The 17514-nt window shown below is 40.3% G+C and overlaps 1 protein-coding gene across 1 annotated transcript in view; it reads left to right on the top strand.

The window, feature by feature from the left end:
• FBXL7 (F-box and leucine rich repeat protein 7) overlaps positions 1 to 17514 on the top strand; it is a 200175-nt gene that overhangs the window by 15497 nt on the left and 167164 nt on the right. The window lies entirely within an intron of this gene.

The following is a 17514-nucleotide window of genomic DNA, read 5'->3' as shown; positions in this document are numbered from 1 at the left end:
TGCTTTGACTCTGGTTTCAAGAGGCTGTATGCGAGAGAGCTTTTCTCATATCTGAGAAATTACCCAACTGTGAATGGGTTTACAGTTTATCAAGAGATAGCATGGGAATTGTGAGTCAGGGGAAGGGTTAGTTTCTGTTTGGTTGCCCAGGATTTTGATTGAAGTATTGTGGTTTGATTTAGGGCTTTGGTAATGATGTCATTTGCTTCTCACCGTGAAAGTACATGGTATGTCAAACTGTATTTCTGTCTCTGAGAGCTGAACTGGAATGACTGCCCAGCATCTTAAAAATGGTACACGTTTCTCTAGTTGTGGGTCAGGTAACAAAGTGGAATTGAACTACCTTATCGCTTACCATTTTTGAGCACAAGAAGAAATGTTGGCAGCAGAAGTTGGACACAAGTGAATGCTGCAGACCTGTTCCTCTCTGGGTTTCCTGCTTTCATGTTGCCAGGCCTCATTTTCTATAGAAAATAAATTCATGCCCTTCTGTGAATAAGATCTCCTCCCGCCCTTCCCCCAGCTGTGTCCTTCACTGAAGTGTAGAGTTTCTTCATTAAGTCCCTACATGAGTAAAAACATTCCTAGAAAGTGAAGTTTGGCTTCCACAGGATTAGAATCTAAACCAGAACAAGTCTAGTCAGACACAGGAGCCTTTCACGCAGCAGAGTTGGCTGTTAGTGGTTGTGTGGTTTGTCTGTTTGTGCCTTTTAAGCACCAATTAATCCTACCCGTGTTTTCCTCAATTTTCTTCCTAATTGAGGTATCGGCACTTGGCTGAAAGGAATGTGGTAGGCAAGACACAGAGCCTGGTCATTTTGTGAACTGAGTCATACTGGTAACTGCCTTGTTTCTAACACTAGCCATCCATGGTTTTGAGGAAATGTAAGACAAATTGTGAAGGATTCTGAAAACTTAAGAGGTATTTTCGAGCCAAGGCCGGGTCTCTAACTATGCACTTGAGAGAAGAAGAATCCTCACACAATCTTGCTTTAACCCTGTAGATGCTGGCTTATGGGTAGCAAGGGAAGTGTGAATGAAATCCCTGCATAATCAGTAGAACTCATTCTTCTGAGTTTTTCTTTGTTAGTTGAACAAATCCTGTATTTACCAAGGGCTGAACGCGGTGGTACTTGGCCATTGGGCAGCCCTGTTTGGTTGCTCATACCCAAAAGATGCTGTTTTGTACAAGATGAATCCTTTAGCTCACATGGTAAAGTCTTCCAGTAAGTTGTTCGAACACAGTCCAGTACCAAACCTCTCTATAAGGACTAGGATGGATCAAGCTCACCTACTGGTATGTAGTAATCTGGCCCTGTAGTCCTAGATGGCTGATGAGGAAGCCTGTTTTATGTACCCAGGTAAGGGAGGGCAGGGTGGGGAAGGGGGTGATGTCTCTGATGTTTCTCAGTCTTTCATGCAAATCCTTGACTGGTAGGCAGCATGACCGCACTTAAATAAGTGTGCTGTGTTTTATTTTCAGTTTTACATGACAAACCTGCCTCGGATCTTTGCATTTGTAACCTGTAGCAGTGTTGGAGGTGCAGGAGCTATATGAGAGCTCAAGGGAAAATGCAAAGAATTCTTAGGTTTTTCAGAGGTACCTAATCTACTTTGATCTAGCATGCTCTCCAGAAACTGTATGATAGCAGTGCAATGCTGCTCTGTGGTACCTTTGCACTCAGCTATTTCCAACTGTCCGCTCGCAATCCCTTCTGTATCTCCAGAGTTTTACCTTTCCACAGAAAAAAAAGTATGCATAGTTTCTTCATGCTTCTTGCAGGTGCTACACTTCACCTGGTTGGGATTTGATCTGAGTTTGAGGTTCTGTAGTGTTTTTAGAATGAGCAAAGACTGCTGCTATCCCTTTTCCATCCTTATAGGTGTGGATGTGTTGCCAATACAGACTATTGCTACTTAAATCGAGTAGAATTGTATGAAAGTTGGGGACTGCTCTTTAGTTGGTAGCAGTGGATGTCAGAACTAAGACTAAAAAAACTGTTCCACCTCTTCTCCCCCACTTTACAAATGGTAGGTACTCTTAAGTTGTTTTGAAGATGAAGATCACTCTTTCCAAGCATTTATTGCTGTTTCAATGTGAGGATTTCTGTGTAAATCTATTTCTCTGCTGTAGGCAATAGGAGGTTTCAGAAAAAAATTCAATTTAATCTCAACTACATATTCTAGAGTCTTGAGTCTTACAGTTGAAAGCACAAAGAGATGGAGTTGCAGTGGAAAAGTGCGCGTATGTAGAAGATTAGGAGAAAAACCTCTCCTAGACCATACAAGATGTTTAGCAGGTACCCAGTAGAAACGTCTCTTAAATTAATAAAAACATGCTTTGAACGAATGCCTTATAGATAGCAGGTCAGTCTGTTTCACTAGTGAATCATCTAGTGAATGGAGATGTTCTGGGTTTAACTGTGTATGTGTTTGGATGATAGAAAATGGTGGAAGATTAGCAAACTACATGAAGTGTTCTCTGCTAGTCTCTACAGCAATACCAAAATTGACTTTGCTTCAGTTTTGTGAAAGTGACCTTATCTCATGGTATGGCTGAGCCTATAGCCTCTGGAACAAGAGCTACTACTTTTTTAAAATGCCTTTTTTTTTTTTTTTTAATCATTCTTCATGATGGAGCCATGAAAAGTAAAAAAAAAACAAAAACAAACAAATAACAACAAAAAACAAAACAAACACACACACACACACACACCGCCAAGAAACCCCCTCAATCTTAACATGCTAATGTTTGTGTTTAGGTTTTGAGTTTGCCTGCCAGACATAATGATACCAGAACCGTGATGCAAGTAATACGTGTTGGACTTTTGCAAAGCTGTATGATAAAAGAAATACCTGAACAACAAAATTCTTCAGGGAACTGGCCTTAAAACTTTAAATTCTGTAAGGTCAGTGTATATAATGGAGATGATGTGTATTCACACTATGCAGTGTTGTTGGTATTCTGACCTTGCATTCACAACTTGCCTCAAGCCCCTTTTTCTTCTTAGTATATGTGCTAAGTTAATGGAATTTCTAAAATTTTAAGCTCTGGGATTCCAGTAAGAATCCTCAAAGTAGTTTTCAATCTGGTTCCAGTAAAATGGCTTTGAAGAGTTAAGGCTGAGAATGTGATTTTTTTCAGTGTTCTGTGATCAGCATTGACTGGATGGCCTATTTCTCAAATACTTCATGTGAGTAATGTAACTGTATTGTTATTTAAATTTTTTTATTAAAATGCAATATTCTGATAGGGAGAGTCAAATGTACTAACTTGTGCCTGAAAAATATGCAAAAAAACCCAGTACAAGTGATGCAAGAATGAAACATGTTAAGACTGGAAACCATACACGCTGTACTTCCTTGAGGCTGTCTATTCCACATCAGTTACAGAGGAAAATCATTAAATCCTGGCTATCTATCTTCTGAAATGCATCAGCTGAGTCCTGATAAGTCTATTTGCCAGCAGACCAGAAACCTGGTCTGTTGCAAACTAATTGCATTTTTCATAAACAGTTTACCATAATGTATTTGTAGTTTCAGCAGAGAAGGAAAGGAAAAGATATGCCCTCTGAATTTTTTATGTGAGACTGAGAAACGCAGAAACTGTGGCAAAATCTGTGCTTTTCAACAGATGCATACATCTTCAACTCTGATGGGTTTTATGTTGGTGTTGTCTGCTTTTTTTTAAACAAGTTTAGATCCATACACACCCTTTCTTGGTATTAACAGCCATAGCAGTATCTTCATTAGAAGCAGAATGTGATTTGTATTTGAATGTATTCAGTATATACAAATAATGCTAACACTAATGCTTTGTGTTAATATATATTAATGTAGTGCATTGAACTGACCCAGTGAAATGTGACCGACCTAGTCTTTTTTTGTAGGGCTACACCCTTTAGAAAGTTGGGGAATTAAAATTCGTTTATTGATGTAACGTGTTCCTACTCTTCTGGTGGAGATCAGATGAGACATGAGATGCAATCAGTTGGGTATTTCCCTGGCGCTCTTTGATCTTCTGGGATGTAGGAGACAGGGCCACTGCGTCTGAGCAGTGGCAGAGTAACTCCTATAAAGTGGAGCTGTGCAATCATAACTTCTGTGGACTTAAAACGAACTTGTTGCTCCCTTATGTTTACTGAAGGACTGAATTTCATCTCTCTCTTTCCCAATAGGTAAAAAGAACTACAGTAGCTTAATATTATCTTTGCTGTTTGGTCATAGTCCAACACACCTCAAGGATCTGGCTGGCATGTCAGGCGGTCCTTAACTAAGTTGGGAAGGGTATCATTGGTTTGATTTTTCTTGAAGATTGACTCTTTACAGTAGATGTAAAGAAAACTCCCCTGAAGAGACCGCATCAGTTGCGAGTGGTAAATCATAGAATTGTCTAGGTTGGAAGGGACCTTTCAGATCATTGAGTCCAACCATCAACGTAACATTGACAAAAACCATCATTAAATTGTGTCGCTAAGCACCATGTCTATCTGTCTTTTGAATACCCCCAGGGATGATAATTCCACCGCTTCCCTGGGCAATGTGGAACTCTTCCTGTCTTATGTTTTGTAGTTGCTTTGCCACTTATGTGAAGATTTATTCTGAAGTGTAATGGATTTATGATTAGATAACACCATTTAGGTAAGTGACACAAAAGCTTTCAAAGGGGATTTTTAAAAAAGCTTGCCACTTCAATTTCTTCCTGTGCCATTTTGCAGTGTGAACTGCTACAAAGCTCTGCAACAATGTTGGAAGAGTTAAGATTAGGTAAGAAAGGTGTTCTCATTTTTCCAGGTAAAGCTTTGAATGCTTGAATGAAGTTGAAAACAGAACAGGTAAGGAATCCATCCAGAAGCTGCCAGAGGAATTTTAAGTTTGTAATTTTGGGTCAAATTTGGTATTGTTCCTTCAAGAGCTGCTTCTCAAATTGTCTCTCTGCAGCTGAAAGCAAACGTCAATCTAAGATGGGTCTGGATTCATTTTATCGTAGTCTAAGAGACAAACATCACTGGTTGTCTCTGATTCTCTGATCCTTGGATTTACCATTAATCCAATTGCCTTGCTGCCCTCTTGTAAAATCTGACATCAGTTCCTCATCATCCAATGGTTGTCTTCAAAGTAAATAAAACCTTAGGTGTGCTCCCATATGGAGGTCGTTGGCTGTCTGCAACTGCTGCTTGACTCTTTGCAGCTCAGGTAGTGTTTTTCTTCTGTACCGGTGTAGTTTAGATTGTCCAGAAGTGTTTAACATCATGAAGAATTTTCCCTTACACCTCCTAATCCATTTTGAGCAAATTGTGACGTGGCTAAGAAGCTATTCTTCCCTTACTTAATGACACAGTTGTCTCCTCAGAGGAGTATAAGTATTTCTCTTCTACTGTCTAGTTTGAGGAGAAGTGTGGGAGAGTGGGCACTCCAAGTGCTTGTGTTGTTTTGAAAATGCTTCTTGGGATCCAGACAAAAAGTAATGTCTGGAATATTTCTGTTTATTGTCTGTGAGAGGCACAGGAAATAAGAAAGGCCAACTAAATTATAGCAGCCAGCAAACTCCTCTGAAGCAAAGGAAAATTTAGGAGTGACAGAACTGGGCCTTGCTGCCCACTGGGTCTCTGTTGCACATTTCTCATAAATCTAGTGACACAACTGGATCAAGGCTCCTTCATTCCAGAAAAGCAGAAGGGGAAAATGAAGTCAGAGGTTCTGAGCCAGATTATCAAGTAGAAAAGGGAGAAACCTCTCCTCATCTCTCCCAAAATCTACTGACTCTGTAGGTGAGTTCTCAAATAGGTACCAGGGCTGCAGGCAAGTTTGTAGACAGGGTTTTTTCCCACTTTTACTTAGTAGCATAAATGGTCTTGAATTCTTCTTGCTAGTTAAGAGTTGCAGATCATAGTGGAGGATGCTAAGGACAGATATTCTAAGTGTGAGGAAATTGATATAAAATGCTGGATGCTCCTGTACTGCCTCAACTAATTGGGAATCTCCAGTCTTGGCAAAACTTCACCTACGTTGCTGTAAAGATAAATGACCTGCCAGGTTTGCAAGTCCCCTCGTCTCAAGGCAAAGTTGTTCACATTTCTGCCTTCTGTTTTCCTGCAGCCTAAACTGTCCAATCTTTAGGTTAAACAGATGCATGAAAAAAAAAAATATTAAATCTGGGCATTTGGCCATAGTAAACAGACTAAAGTTGCTGCTTCTTTGAATGTTTAATGACAATAAAATAAATTGTTGCAAAGTACTTTATGCCTCATTTGTAGCAAAGTACCTCTTTTATCTTAAAATGTTGTTCACACACGTGTGATGTAAACATGCTATTTACACTTGAACATCTTTATTTTCGGTTGATGCTAACCTCAAAGGGTGATTGATTCCTTGGGATTCATTGGTGTGCTTTCTGCTAACCCAAAACGTGTACTTGACGTGTGTGAGTGTGCTACTGTGGGATTACTTCCCTTTCTTTGGAACCTTTGGGTGTCTGAGTGTTTGTCCTTCAGACCAGTACTCTTTTGTATGGGTTTCCATCAGGGAGAGACTCTGTGTTATGCTGTTATATTTCTGTCATGGAGTTTAATATTAATTCTTTGGTCTTATCCTAAGAATTGTTGTGTATTGACTGTGCAGGTGATGCCCATCTCTCAAGGCCGAGAGCTCGGGGTTTGTGTAATGACTCTGCGTGTGTCCAATGATTCATGATTTAAATTAAAATCTTATTTGCAGTTATCAACAGGTGTCAGATGTAGGAACTGGAAGAAAAGGGCTGTATGGGCAAGATTGCTCTCTCTAAAAACATTCCTGGAAGTACCTTTGCACAAAGCCTGAGAAACATGTACTGGCTGAAACAAGAGATCCCTGTAGCCTGGTGTCCTATCCTCCACAGTAACCCTTAGTGAATCCTGAAGGAAGAGTAGTTTAATGGGATCACATGAGGAGTTATTTGGCAGCTAGAATATTATTTTTTTTTTTAGGGGTATGACTGATAATCTGAAGCAGGAATGAGACACATGTGGCTGTGCCTTTCTTGTTAGGTCTTCAGTGCTCCTTATTTGAAATATTACAATTCTACTGACTGGAGTAGTCAGTAGAAGTGAAAAGCTGCAGTCATATTTTTCTGTTTAAAAATTAAATCCTGCAAATTGTGATCATGCATCTACAGTTATCTGAAAATGTTTGTTTCTGACACCTTGTGGTTGAGCCCCAGGGCAGCAGCAATATGAGAAATTTGATTAGAGAGAGTAAGTCTGGTTTTTGGTTTGTTTTTTTTTTTGTTTTTTGTTGTTGCTGCATGCTGCTTTTCTAGCTCTACTCCAAAAGTGCAGCCTTGTTGTGTGACAACATATTAACCTAGTTGTGTGAACTACTCCTCTCAAGATGAGAAAATTAATTGAAGGTCCATGAATTTGCATTGAATGATAAAGGACCCTTCTAGGGTTCTGGAAATTCAATTTTGTTGCATGTATAGTACATCCCTAACTATTGGATTTATGGACCATAAGAAATAAAGCTGCCTTTTTCCAAGCTTTTTATTTTTCCTGCATAAGCATTTTTATTGTTCATCTGTTTTCAATAGCTCTCAATAAGGGATGGGTTTTATAAAACATTTTTACAGTAAAAACTTTGAAGTGTATCGTTGCTTGAGTTCATCTTACCCTGAAATAGCTTTTTCTCCGATACTTTGCTCGTCTCGCATGGGACTGCTGTAGCTCCAAGGCCTGGCTTGGATTTGATGGGTCCGACTGGGACAGCTTTTGTTGAGAGTGACTCTGTCTGCAGGTCTGAGCCTCTGTTTGCATGCAGAAGGTATGCTTGTTCTTCTGGTAGTCTCTACTTCAGAACAATGAGACTACCTTTAAAACTGAGGGTGAACATACAGCTAGAGATAATCTACCAGCTAGGTATAGCTATAAACCCTCTTAGTTTTAGTTTGGCTTATCCTGGGAAAAGGGTATTTTCAAATGTAGGCTATGATGGCTTCCTCAGATCAGGTAAAGTACCATTGGAGGATCCATTTATTGCTGGTGTAATTGTCTGAACTGAGATCCTCATCCCCGTAGAAGCTTTGCATGGGAAGAAATGCTGTTGCTAATGGACATTGCTTCTTCAGCAAAGGTTTCTAAAGTTGATCTGGCCTATGAATTTCAAATAACTTGTGCGGAATTCCTTTATGGACTTGAAGCCATTCCAGGGGTTTAAGAAGAATAGGATTGCAGGGTCTATGCTTCCTCCTTGGTAAGGATAGAAGACAGGCAAATGGACGCATTTACTATCTGTGATTATTGGCTGAATCCTGCAAAAAGCAGATTTTGTAGCTTGATAACAGCTCTGACTCAAAGCTGCGTAACTTGCATGTATCTCTGTAATCCTGCTTAGGCTTGCTCTTCCTGAATACTGGTTTTCGTATGATAAGCATTTCCTGCAATACAGGACTAATACGGGACTGAGGTTCTTTCCCATGACAAGGTGGGATGCTCCATATCTAAACAAATGTCTGGTAGTAATGGCTTAATTTTTTCTGACATTTTGTAGGTCATATTTCTCTTTAGACCTAATGAGGACTGTTGCTCTCTCATGGACTATACCCTTAAAAGAAGAATGCTAAGTACTCCAAATATCTTAGGTATTTTACTATAAGAACCTGCTGCTCTTCTACAAGAGGTATTCTTGTTACTGGTCTGTTTGTTCATGTTTTGTGTCTACTGGCAGTAACAGCTCCTGGTAGCTGGATGTCAGATACCCGCAGGCATGTCAACATGGCTTTGCTTCCCACATTGGGGAATCTGAGTTAGTGCTCTGGATTAAATTGAGCAACTGAGACCTGGAAACACTGACTGTTCTGCATGCCCTGGCCCTCTCCACCTCCAATTAGCAAACAGCTATACTAGGTGATTCAAACTGGGGGAAACCCACTTCAAGGAAACTTCTTCTGTGAAAGTGTAAGCAGAGAGGAAACCTAGGCCTGAGGAGTTTTTTGATCTACATGCATCGGTTGAATTTTAGGTGTACCGTTGATCATGTAATTCTGGAAATACAGAAGCAATCCAACTATTTCTTAGTTAAATATGAGGTCTTTATTAAAAGCAAAAGTATCCGCATGATTTACTAGTCATTGATTGATTCATTTAAAAAATAAAATAAAATTTGAAAAGTTTTAATAAAAACCACTATGGGAATTGTCAAGAAAAGTTCTAAAAACATAGTAGTAAGATGTGGTTCTTACTTCATACGCAAATCAAAAATAGTTAAGAAACATAAGGAAAATGACAGGATAAGTAGATATAAATGTGTGCTCCCAGGGTGACTGGGTCTTCTGAAACTTTTCCAAGCAGGCATTCAGATTTCCTGTCATGAGAAAACCAAGGTAAATATTTTGCTTGGTTTTGACAAAAAATCATATAAATTCTTTTTGTTTTCTGCCTACTTATACCTTCTCTTAGAGGGTCCATGTGTTGAGGATTGCTTTTATCATAAGTGTTCTGTCCAAACCATCTGCAGCAGGCACAGCTTAAGCAGTCTGTCTAGGCTGTTTAAGACCTCTACTATTTGTGATAGCAGCAGTCTGTGTTAAGCCCTGATAATAAGTTGTTGTTATTCCCAAGGATTTGCTGATTTGGTTGCACAATTGACCAACACAGCAAGTATTTACTAGTAATCATGGTTGCCCCTCTTTTTTTTAATATGGCGTTGCCCGAAGATCAGGATGGTGATAAAGGAAACTACACGAACCCCAGTATTTACAAATATGATAGAGAGCTCTAGCTTATTAGTACATTTTCTGAAGCAGTTCTGCTAGGCAGTCAGAATAGTTACAGGGAACATTTAGCATGAATTGCAACAGTTTTCACTTCTACACGAGTGTCCTTGGGTAGCTTTCCATGCGATTTGTTTTGCAGAGCTGCTGAAGGATATGTTTGTGTTTGTAACACTAACTGTCACAATAATGGACATATAATAACCCAGTTAAGGTTTCGAAAGGTCTGGTTAAAAATTGCTATCATGTAATGGAAGCTTTGACATGAAAGAAAAATAAGCATATAGATTCTTTATGTTAAAAATAAAAATTAACAATGGAATGCAAAGAGCTATTGTGACTGCTTCTGAGTGAGTTTGGAAACCGGGTGGGGAATGCCTGACATTGAGCATATACTGTAACCCATTATGAAGTCAGATCATAGTTAGAACTTTCAATGTTTCTTTAAGAATTCTGACTCAAGTGTAAGTAGTAGTTGAAAGAATATAGTTATATTGTACCCAATATATATAGGTACTGGAGGTACCCAACCAGTGCATATCATTTACTAGTACGTATGTAGTTACATACTTCTTTGATGAAAAGAGATTGAGAACTTTCTGAGATGAGATCTGACACCTTGACCTTGCTGGCCTGACGTGGCATAAGGTTTTGTATAAGCGAACGCGTTTCTTTGTTTTAATTCAGCTGCGCTCTGTCTTGCCTGCCTGCCACAGTACTTCCCTCTACTCCGGGTGTAGCAAGTTAGTAGTCTTTGGTGCAAACACATTCCAAAAGCCTCATCTAAAATGTGAGTGTACAGAAACAGGTGTTTGCTCAAGGTCATTAGGACTCCCTTTGCCTCTTGCTCAGGTAGAATGGAAATTACTGGCCTAGTCGTAGCCATGACCCAGGAAATACAGTTAGTATTGGTTTCAAATAGATGGAGAAAAATAATCTGCTCTTGTTAATCTTGATAGTAGAAATTGCATTCACAATGCATACCAGCTTTCAAGGTGTCTTTAATTCTGTTTTGAAATCATTGCAGTCGTATGAATTTTAACAGCCTTTAGATAGTTGGATTTTTGTGGAGAATTTTAGCCTCTGTTTTGTTTGAAGAGAGACATTTAAAAAAAAAAACAACAAAGTTAAAATGACTATGCATACAGGAATTTAAAATCTGGTATGTCATATGGGATTAAATTTGAAATTTCATGTTTGCTACTATGTTCTGTAAAAATCCAATCTTGGCATGAGAACAACTTATAATATCATACTGCAACTATTGTATACAGCATAGAAACTTTTAAAAGGTTCCCAATGCCCATAAACTTTTGTTTGAACATGTAATGTGCCTGTAAAGACAGTCCAACTTCACATCTTCCCTGTGAGGTACTTTGTCTGGAAACCGCTCAATTTAATGGGTTCTTATGGCCAAATATACAATTTTTTTCATACATTTGAAGCACTACAGTGTTTGTTTACTGAGATCAGTTATTCTTGAAAACATTTGTAACGTTTCAATTATTTTAGCTGCAGGTATTATTGCTGTTACTGGTTTGTTTGTGTAGAGTGTTTTGTTGTTGTTGGGGTGGGTTTTTTGTTTTGTGTGTGCTTAGCTTTCAATTTTTACATGTGCAAGCATGAATCTTTGTTGATTAACTTAGAAGTCAAAGTTCAGTTTGGGGTTTGACCATAAACTGTCAGCCCTATAAATCTTCACTTGACCTTGTGTTCTTGGTGGCAAGTGCACATTTTTTTGGTGTTGTGGTTTTTTTTGTTTTGTTTTGGGGCTTTTTTGGTGGTGGCTTTGTTTTGTGTGGGGTGGTGGGTTTTTGGGGTTTTTTTGTTTGTTTGGTTGGCTTGAAAGAAGTTTGATAAAGTGAGAGGAGACCTTTGAATTGATCTGTCACATATTTGGTGTCTTACTCTTCCTTTTCTCTCCAAATGCCATCGAAGAAAGTTTAATGATTGACAGTTCACAGATAGGAAGCTGTAAGGTTTTCATAATGCTTGTGCTATCGGTTGTCATTATTTTGAACATGATGCTGCTGGGTTATATTTTCAAACTTTTTTTTTGTCAATTTTACACTGAATTTTAGTGTAAAATTATATTGAAACCAAACCAACATCAGTTTTAGTTTCTTAATGAAAGGAAGCTCTGCCTTAGGTTGTTTATGTTTAACTCTTACTTCAGAAAGGGAGCGCATGTTCCAAAGGACCACATCTTTCTAGTGGCCAGTACCTGCAGGGTCACTGCAGCTCTTTGCTGGCTCATCTCCTTTTCCTGTTCCATCAGTAGTCCTTGCAAACCTGTTTCCTGGGACGAGGTATTAGCCTCTGAGTGTGCAAGTGCGACTGCCATTGTAGTCCAAATTTTCTCAAGTAGTGAGGCCAGCCTGTGCAGATCCTGCTTGTCACAGGCCTTTCAAGGTCTTAAGGAAACTAAATTCACACACAGTTTGTCTGTGTAACCCTTCAGCCTTCTTTCAGAATCCCCTTCCTGCCGGAGGTGGTAATCCTCTGTAGAGGCCCAAAGATCTGTTTACAGGCTGGGCAGAGAACAGATTGAGAACAGCCCTGAGGAGAAGGACTTGGGGGTCTTGGTTGATGAGAAGCTCAATGTGAGCTGGCAATGTGTGCCTGCAGCCAAGAGAGCCAACCATATCCTGGGCTGCATCAAAAGAAACGTGGCCAGCAGGCTGAGGGAGGTGATTCTGCCCCTCTACTCTGCTCTGGTGAGACCCCACCTGGAGTACTGCATCCAGCTCTGGAGTCCTCAGCACAAGAAGGACATGGACCTGTTGGAGAGGGTCCAGAGGAGGGCCACAAAGATAAGAGACCTGGAGCTCCTCTCCTATGAAGATAGGCTGAGAGAGCTTGGGTTGTTTAGCCTGGAGAAGAGAATGCTCTGGGGAGACCGTATAGCGGCCTTCCAGTATCTGAAGGGGGCCTACAAGAAAGCTAGAGAGGGACTTTTTACAAGGGCATGTACTGATAGGATGAGGGGTAATGGCTTCAAATTGGAAGAGGGTAGATTTAGATTGGATATCAGGAAGAAATTTTTCACTATGAGGTTGGTAAGACACTGGAACAGGTTACCCAGGGAAGTTGTGGATGCCCCATCCCTGGAAGTGTTCAAGGCCAGGCTGGATGGGGCTTTGAGCAGCCTGGTCTAGTGGGAGGTGTCCCTGCCCACGGGAGGGGGCTTGGAACTAGATGGTCTTTAAGGTCCCTTCCAACCCAAACCATTCTGTGATTCTAATGGGTAACAACTGCAAAGAAAGCAAAACTGTATGGCAGCAGTTTTCTGGTAGTCTCTCAGGTTGGGGAACAGATGTCAGTGATTTGAGTAGAGAAGAGAGAAATTAAGAACTCAGTGGAAATAACTGATTCAGGTAGTCTGCCTGATTTTCATCTTCTCCAATTCTGTGCATTTTTGAAATTGAGAGATCAAGCACAAGAGTTAAATGTGAACTCAGACAAGAGATGCTATCTTGGCAAAGGTGTGTTGTTTCTAGTTGAAATGTAAGACATCTACTGCATTAGCTTTGTCTGTGTAGATTTAATTAAATTCTCTGTTACAGCTTCCTGCTGGGGGAAAAAAATGGGGCTGGAGATTGAAATGAGGCTTGTCTTTGAGCGAACAAAAGCTTAGCTGATGTGAAGAGCGTAATAAGTTGTTTTCAAGAGGGAGTTACCACAATGGAGATGTTTGTAATGCTGTTCCCTCAGACACCCGTCTTCGCTATCATTTTCATTATTGACTTTGAACTAGATGAGCTTCTGCAATTTGTGAATAATGATGAGAAACATCTCATCTGCATGGACTATACCATACTACAGTGAAAGAACTTTGTGGAGTGGAAAAGTAGATGTGGCATGAACTCAGTGATGCAAAAGGCTGAGCAGTGCAGTGGTCTACTACAGTAAAATTTTTAGTGGGCAACTCACTGATTGGAGGCAGCTAAGAAAAGGATCGAGATGGTATTGCTTGAGTCTAAACAGGCCATGGATTGTCAGCATGGCATGATATATAACTGAAGGTAGGGGAAAGGCTGCTGTAAATCAGAGAAAGTATTTTTGATAAAGAATGCTAGAACCTGCGTAAAAGATCCTATTTAGAAGGCCAGAATGGCAATGTTGAATTAAACCAGAACAGCTGTAGGAAACTGCTATTAGAGTGCTTGGAGAAAGTGAGAACTCTACCTTCCACGTAGACTTCCTTTAAGGCTGTTTTGTTCAGGACTGTGAAACTAGAAACGGGTCTTGTGTCCCAGAGGCAGAACAGATGTTCTGGGCGGATGTGCTTACTCTGTGTGTGCTTCTGGGGAGTCATCCTTGGTTCCTCTACAAATGTTCAGAGGGATATAAATCAGTCATGGGAAAAAAGGCTGAAACTAGAGGTTGTAACGCTAGATCACAGGAATGAAGTTTTAAAATTATCTTCCAGACCTGGCAGCAGGGGTAGGGATTCTGTGGTAAAGCAAGAGGCCTTTAAACTGTTACAATGGTGCTGGCCTTTCTCCGTAACATGGGGAAAAAGTTGCTTTCTAGGTAAAAATGCCTAAAAAATTCTGACCGTTAGGCTTGCTATTTTGTTATCTTTCTGTTGGGCCTTACATTTTTAAGTGTCTAGGGTAATGTGGTGGCATGGCTACTCTGTGGACCTTTTCTCACAGGAGAAGGCAGTTTGGAAGGACCCAGACCATCTTTTCCTAATACTGGCTGTATAGCTTTCATTTGCCTGAAGTCAAAATCAACTGTGGCTTTTGCTGTTCTTGGAAAATGCGAACGGCTCTTGTACTCCTGGGTGCAGACCACCCCCTTTAGCCTGATTTTTAGGCACCCAGTGATCTGAAGTGTTGCATTCCCGGTAGAACAGGACTGCCCACGAAGTCAAGACTGGGCCATAGGGAAAAAGCTGTTGTGAGGCACATCATCAGGCCTCTGTGTTTCTAGGTCTGCCCTACTGTGGGCTTTGCTTCAAAAACCGTTGCCAAATTCTAGCATGATGTAACTAAAACATTCTCCATAGGCAAACTCTGACCGAGCAGTGTTGATGAGAAACCTGATGCATCCCGGAGATCGTGCTCTCCGGAGGATGTTCTTCCAGTTTGAACAGAGACCAAAGGGGATGAACAGATGGGGAGCAAACAAGCTCATCTGCAGTCCTGTAAAGTTTTCAGTGAACTGAATCTCTTCCTCCCGCCTGTGCAGGAGAAGTAGTAAGTAGCCATATGCAAGTACACAGCTCAGTCATCCGTCAGTTACCGATACTTTTGTGGATTTTGACAATGCTGCCATGAAAGTCAGTCTAGTTGAGTGCTCTGTATCAGTGCAGACTTGTTAGATGAAGAGAGTGACATGACCACCTACTTTATCCCCTGATTTTTACAACTTTTTTAAAGAAATAAATCATTGTGGAAGATAGTGTGTATCACGACCCTGCATTCCTTTGCAGGGATCCTGTTATATGTCACTTGGCAGCTTGTTTTACCCACTGTGGTGGGTACTTGATCAACTTGCAGAGAGGCTTTTATTCCCTGCTGCTCTTTTCAGTGAAAATTAGAAGATTAACTGCTTTCCCTTGCCAGCAAAAGGACAAAAAGCTTTCCCTGGGCTCTTCCAGAATTTAAACGTTGGTTGTGTTGGTTGGTTCCTGCTGCTGGACTGCAGCAGTAGAATAAAATTCCAGTCCTCCAGAGATTGTTGTCTTGTGTGCTGAATGAGTCAGATGGATGCAGAAAGACAGATTTAAGTAAACAAATAGTTTTTAATGCTAGTTGGGTTGATAGATATTAATCTACCTACTGGCGGACTGCTTAAGTCACAGACAAGAATAATGAGAGACTCAAAGGGTGAGGTAGCTTTAAAGACATTTCATTAGCTTGAAGGGCATATTGGGAAAGTGCCAGTGGATGTCACGGGGGAGTAGCTGGAATTGAAGGGTTTTAAGAGAGAGACATTTGGTTGGTTTGTTTCAGTGGATCAACAGGCAGGATGGGTAAGAGTAAACCATGAACGAGTCTGTATCACCCAGTCGTACCTCCCTTGTATGAGGTAGTGCCTGGGGATAGTTTTCATTGTGTTGACTTTTAAAATGAAAAGTGCAAGCAATGTGAATTCTTGCTGTAAGATGTTTTTTTCTCAGTGGTGCCTATTTTGGAAAGGGAGACTGCCAAAATGCTCAAGGAAGGTTAGTCTGCACTACTGTAAGCCAGTGGAGCGGGGTAATGAAAGCTGAGGCTGAGACTTGTCCCCCTGGAATGTTTTACACAGTGAAAGGTTATCCTGGTGACAGATAAAGCTTTACATGATTGATTTATCAAAAAAAGGTTTCTTTTCAAACAGGTATTTACAAATAGTTGTTACGTGCCTTTAAGGTAAGAGAAAATGACAAGGGCGTGATAATAGTCCTTTCTGAGAGGTGTGCTTTTCTTCAGAGTCTGATATGATAACTGTGCCAAAAAGGCCTCTGCTGTCTGGTATTGTCAGCCAGAGCTTGGAGACGGATCGACCTTTCTGTCTGACCCAGTCCAGTGGATGTATGCTCAGTATCCATCTCTTCATTTGTGTGCCAAAACCACTTTGGCAAAGGACCTTCAGTACTTGTGTATGTTTTAAAATGCTTTAGATATTAGATTAAAGATATATTCAGTCATTTGTTTACCAGAGATGTTTGTCATTAACAGATGCATTGTCTCTACAGCTCCAGGTTTTATAGTGATGCTTTCTGAGGCTGGATTTTACTACTGTGGCTTAAATTATTCTGTTTTTTACTTCAACAAAAAGTATGCAGTATTACAAAGGAAAAGGTCAAGGAGCATCGCACCTTAAGAAGTAACCAGTGAGAAAGCTTGCTGTGAGGCGTTCAGGGACATCTGAAATAGGAATCATGAATTTCAAAGAAGTAATACTGGTGCAGTTTTTGCATTGTATGACTTCCGTTTCTGAAGTGATCTTAAAGAATTATACTTCTTGATTGTATGCATCTGCCTGTGTGCACTTATATGCAGAAATAAAGGCCTTCACTGAGTTTTCAAGTCAGCATGGATATATTTGAATAGCATTTATTCTTTGGTTTAACTATGAATTACTAGTGCCATGCTGATATCTTGCGTGCTGTGCCTAGTAAAACGGTCGCAGAGGGAACCTTTCGGAAAAAAGAAACAGTGGTGGTGTTACTGTCTAAAACTCTTCTCAGTTATTTTCCTACGGTGACTTCCTTTTGGTAGATTTTTCAGAGGCGTAGTATGATCGTACAGTTAGTACAAACATCTGTTGCACACTGTTGTAAGCACAGGGTTTTTTTTTAGAAAATATTGTTTATATCACCTCACCTCTGCTATCCAACTTTTTACATGTATTCCTACTTGTTTTCTGAGATAGGCATAGGATAAACTTCTCTTGTATTCTTCGCTTCCCTTTTCTTCCCCTACAGATTGACATCGCTGATGTTTTAAGCGAGTAACATTTAATAAAGCTTGTCATCACCTTTGTCAAAAGAAGCAGCAGACAATGAAAAAACAGGTGTGGATGATTTTAAGTGTTCTTGCCTTCTCTCAGGTCCTCTGGTAGCACATTTAAAATGAACATGCAATTTTTTGGTTTAAAATGCTGCTGGAGCTGGCTTGAGCCGACGTAGCAGATTTTTTCACTGAGGCACGTGCTTTGCGAGGATGTGATCTGCTCCGTTTATGTTCGCAAGTATGGCTTACAACCAGTGCAGGTGAGGCAATAGGGAGGGTAATAGTAACACAGGCTGCTGCTGCTGCACTGGGACCTGC

Source organism: Larus michahellis, chromosome 2 (genome assembly GCF_964199755.1).
Source record: "Larus michahellis chromosome 2, bLarMic1.1, whole genome shotgun sequence".
NCBI classification, from domain to species: Eukaryota; Metazoa; Chordata; class Aves; order Charadriiformes; family Laridae; genus Larus; species Larus michahellis.
This window is presented reverse-complemented; position numbering and strand designations above follow the sequence as displayed.